Source organism: Pteropus alecto, unplaced genomic scaffold, assembly GCF_000325575.1.
Source record: "Pteropus alecto unplaced genomic scaffold, ASM32557v1 scaffold61, whole genome shotgun sequence".
NCBI lineage: Eukaryota > Metazoa > Chordata > Mammalia > Chiroptera > Pteropodidae > Pteropus > Pteropus alecto.
In genome coordinates, this window is record NW_006434835.1 from 8,441,097 (window position 1) to 8,446,359 (window position 5,263).

Genomic DNA, 5,263 nt, shown 5'->3' on the forward strand with positions numbered 1-5,263 from the left:
GAATTCTCTTCATTCCAACACGACTTCTCCCACGTGGTGTGTGAAGCATACACACACACACGCACACACACACACCCTCACTCACACCTACACCAGCACACAGACATTCCCAAATCCTACAAATCTACTGTCCAGTATAGTAGCCACCAGCCCCATGTGGCTAGTTAAACTGAAATTAGTTAAAATTAAATAAAATATCAACGGATGAATGAATAAACAAAATGTGGTATATACATCAATAGAACGTTATTGAACCTTAAAAAAGAAAGAAATTCCGACATATGCTACAAAATGGATAAAGCTTGAAAACCATTTTGCTAAGTGAAATAAGCCAGACACCAAAGGACAAATATTGTACCATTTCATTTATACGAGTTACCTTGAATAACAAATTCATACGGAAACAGAAGTAGAAGTTACCAGGAGCGGGCGGTGGGGGCGGGGGCTGGGAACAGGGAGTTACCGTTTCTTGGGTACAAAGTTTCAGTTTGGAATGAAGAATTTCTGGAGAGCGGGGATGGTTGCACAACACAGTGGATGTACTTAATGCCACTGAACTGTGTGCTTGAAAATTGTTAGAGCAGTAAATTGCATGTTACATGCATTTTTACCACAATAAACATGAAAAATAGTTTTTAAATTATTAAATAATTAAATAAAAGATACAATGCAGATCCTCGGTCATACCAGCCACATTTCCGATGCTCAACAGCCACATGTGGCTACAGTGTTGTTCAGAGCAGAGGGAGAGCTTTCCAACGCTGAGGAAGCTTCTAGTGCACCCTGTTGCTCCAGGTCCTTGTAGGCCCACTTATTTTTAAAAACATTCCTCGAAGCTCCAATCAACCGCGATTACTTTCTCCTTGGAATTCTTGTAATGATTTGCTTTGACCCCTTTCAGGGCTTTATCAAATTCCTCATTGTTTTTGAGGCAAATAAGCAGTCTGCTGATTTCCTGACAAAACTGCAAGCCGGTGGAGGGTAGGGTCAGAGTTTGGGGGGAAGGTTCGGGTATACTGGTTCCACTCCACACTCCACGGTCTCCCACAGTGCCTTGCAAGCTCATTGGCGCTAACCAAATAGGTGGCTGAATGAATGAATGAGACAAGCAGACAAACGGCCGGACAGCCAGCCAACCTTTTATGTTATGGTCCTCCCTGGGAATGTAATTCCATCTTATATATTTCAGGAGCCATTTGAAGATGACATATTTGTCTGCCACGAATAAATTCGTATCACCACTCTCGGGCCATAAATTAGATCCCTTCTGTGAGCTCCCCTGGGAATAAAGGGAGCGTTCTCTGGGAACTTTTGTAAATTAGATAGAATTTTGTCCTATGTATGTGTGAAGTCACTTCTCGGCTAGCTATTGAAGCGAGCTGCCAAGTCTTTCTTCCAAAAACAAATGGCCGAGTCACTTTGTTTTCTGTAACACAAACCCTTTTGCGACAAATAGAGTCTTCCTCTGCTCATTATCTTGTCATTAGAACCTCTGGCTTGATGTAGTTCTCTATAAAATAAACCTGAGACTTTATTCATAAAGAGGAAAATGCAAACACAGGCTGTGTACCACGTATGAGAGAGACCCAGTGTAAAAGGAGCTTTCTTTCGCCTCTCGAGTCCGATGATGAGATCTCGTGGCCAGACAACATTTTTTGACTGCTAAGAGCAGAAACGACCCTCTTGAGTTACTGTTTAGTGAATGAGGGCCTTTGTTTCCCACAGAAGAATTAAAAACCTATGGGGCTCCCCCATGCAAACAGGGCGACGTTTCACACAGTGGTGTTGAGATTAAATGACTGGATCATGAAAAAAGCCAGAACAATACCCACTCACGTTTTAATCATTTACCTGGCATTCCCGTTGAGAAGGTTTCACAGAAAACTAGAAGATTAGGGAAAAAGTGACTTTCCCCCAGGACTCTTTCTCTGTGGGGCTCTTGCTCCTTTTTGTGTATCTCCGAGGTGGAAAATAAAGGACAATGGCCCGTTTTCAGATCTGAAGACAGGAACATAGACTCGGGAGGCTGGGAGGGGTCTGCGAGAGGGTGCAGTCTGCTGCCGGCATTTCGCAGGGGAGGAAAGTGAGGTTCGGAGAGAAGGGACTCGCCTAAGGTGTCACGGAATAAACAGCGAAACCGACTTTAGAACGTCCACCCCCGACCTCAGGCCGGCGTTTTTCTCTCCCGTAACAACTGGCCAAGTTGACATGTCTGAAACGCAAAACGAGGTTCTCCTTTAAAGTGATTCATGATACACCTTTGAGAAGGAAACACAATCCGTGGCAAGAAACGAATGTTGGAAGATCGAGTGGAAGAGGGTAGCACTGGAAATCTCCTTGGTTCTGTCCTTCTGCTGGGTGACCTGGAACCAGACACCCATTTCTCCGTGGCCCCCTTTTCTGCATGTGTGAAGCAGGAAGAACATTGTCAGCCTCCCGGGCTTATTAGGATAAAATGAGATAATAGGTGGGCAAGTGCTGTAGGGAGTTGAAAGCGCTTAGTGAATGCGAAGCGCAATCATCTGCCGAAAACTGCTGTTTTGTTCGCTGTAAAACGGGGAAGAAAGTTGCAAATACCGAAGAGCTGTTCCCTGAAGGAAGAATTCAGTTTATAGACAGAGCAGTTTCTTAGAGATTAGCACGGTAAGAAACATCCAAACCTGTAGAGAATTTTTATAAGAGTTTATGTGAGCCAAACTGACGACATATGCCTGGGAGCAAGATCTCAAATGCCCTCGTGAATAACAGTTCTGCAGCTTCTTTTAGGCATTTGAAATTAAGGAAGGAATGTAAGGAAGATTACAGGAGGGTGGAGAAAGCCGGGCAGGGATTGGGTTAGAACATTATGTGCTTTCTTAAGGAAGAGGTATTATTTCTGGCATCTCAAAGGTGTGTTAACCTAGACGCACAAGAACAATAGGCAGGGCTGGCTTAAAACCCTTCACTAAAGAAGCTATATGCCTGGGGCGTGACTACCCACCATGACCTGCCTGGTTAGGAATTTATAATCAGATCACCCTGTGAGATTACTTTCCATAGAACCCCCCCTTTTTTTTTTGAGTTCATAAGATGAAACTGGTCCCAGAGATAGACTGTCTATAGGGAGATAGAGAGTGGAACTGAGCTGTTTGGCAAGAGGACATACCGGTGACGACGAGGCTGTGGTCAGGCGTGAATTGTGAGAATGGGGTGAGCGAGAGAGTGTGCCGAATGGACGGTGTACGAGGAGGAGGGCATCGAAGCCCAGTTCTATGTGCTAGCTGCATCTCTGTGGCCAGGCCATCTAGGTCTCACACAGGGCGCTCTGTGCCTTGGTTTACTCCTTTGTAAGACAATGGGCTCACTGATATCTGCTCTGGGGTAGATCGGAATCATCTACCTGATGGCTGTTTGTGAACTAGAACAGCTCCTGGAGGTGACAGAGGTCACAGAGGATGGGAACCAAGGTTTATTTTGAGGTCAGCCAGTGAACAGCTGTATGTGATGTTGGACGAGGTAGCAGACTTCAGTTTCCCGATCTTTAGGCGAAGGTAATGGGAGAGAGAGAGGCGGGCAGAGACAGAGAGAGAAGGACAGAAGGACAGAAGGCGTTATCCAGGGAGGGCCACGGGAGGAGCCCCCTGGCAGGGTGTGGCAGGGAGCATCGCAGCCACTGAGCTCTTGGTTCCCTTTTCGTGGCCCAGGGCGCACTGGGAGAAGACTCTCCTCTATGTGCGACAAAATGAAGGTCACAGAATTTCAGGGCCAGAAGGGAGCTCAAACATCATCTAATGTGACTTCCGGTCTGGTGCTTGCCAGCCAAGGCGCGGATTCACCTTCTCTAGGCAGTTCGTTTCATCTTTGAACTAGAACTGCAGAAAACCTTATTTTTATTTTTGAAATCTGTCTGGGTGCCAAGAATCAACGTGGAATTTTTTTTCATCTAAAACGGCTTCCTTATATCCCTCCCTCACAGTCTCTGTTTAGCTACTTAAACATTCATCCAATAACAGTAATAACCACAGACACTTAAAGTTCTTATTATGTGCCTCAGTCTGTCTACACGTGATTGTCAGAACAACCTTGGAAGAGGAGTATCATATTATTATCCCTATTTTACAGAGGAGGAAACTGGACGACAGAGAGGTGAAGTACTTTGCTAAAAGTCACACAGCTGGTATGCTTTGGAGTCTGGACTCAAACGAGCCAGGCCAAGCCAGGGTCTTGAACTCTACCCGGTGACGCCTTCCCTCCTCCTGGGACTTAGAGCCTGCCCTGTTCCCTAGCACTTTAGGTGTCATTGTCACATGGCCCTTAACACTTTCCACCTGGTAGAAGCTTGGTATCTGGGATTTAACCTCCTTGGGGTCAGCCAGCCCCACCGAAAGCCCAGCCCTGCCGAGATGGCAATCGGAATCGTGCAGGAGCCCCGCCCAGCGCGCAGCATTTGCATCTCAAAGAAGCTTTGTGGTTTTGACTGATTTCACATGCTCTAACTACAGGGAGGGGGCCCCCTGGTATTTGCAATTTTGAGGGTTTGCAAATGACTGGAGGCTGACCCCTGGATCTCCTCACCTCGGAAAACCAACCGCACACCACCTAACTCGGTGCCTTGCACCTACCATTCAATTTGAGAACAGTTTTAGTTTAGCTTAGGGTTGGGTTTGGTTTGGTTTTTGCCTACCGTGCACCAGACTACAGACGTTCGATGATTTCATGAAAGAAAATGTCATCTTCGAGGAAATCGAATAGCGGATCTTGTCGGATCGAAAAGACAGGAGAGAGGTCCAGTTTCTTTTTTGCAGCCTTATCTGCCGTGAATCCTGTGACTCCCACTCTGGCCTCATCTCAGCACGTTGCTTTGTTTCCTGCCTCTACACCTCTCTTCTCCCTGGGGTGCGCGACCCTGCTCTGTCACCTTCCCAGGCCCCGGTCGGGTCTGCACAAACCACTGCCCCTCGCCTTCCACGCCTCCTGGTGGACCTGGGCCTGTGTGGCCAGCACCCGCCCTCGTCTGTCCCTCAGGGTCCCGCTTCGACTTCCCACTCTCCGCATCCCTCTTCAGGGCCTCGCCCGGGGCACGGCTCACACAGCCGGTGTTCATTTGAACCGAATCGAATTAAACCTAATTGAAATAAATCTAATTTAATCTTTGCTCTGTTGTGCGACTGCGGGATGGGAAGAAGAGATCACTTCCTCTGCCCAGATTCGAGGCACATGCAGAGTTCCATTCCCGGACGCTTCCTCGGTTGTCCTGCGGGGGCGGGGAGAGCCCCTCGCTCCC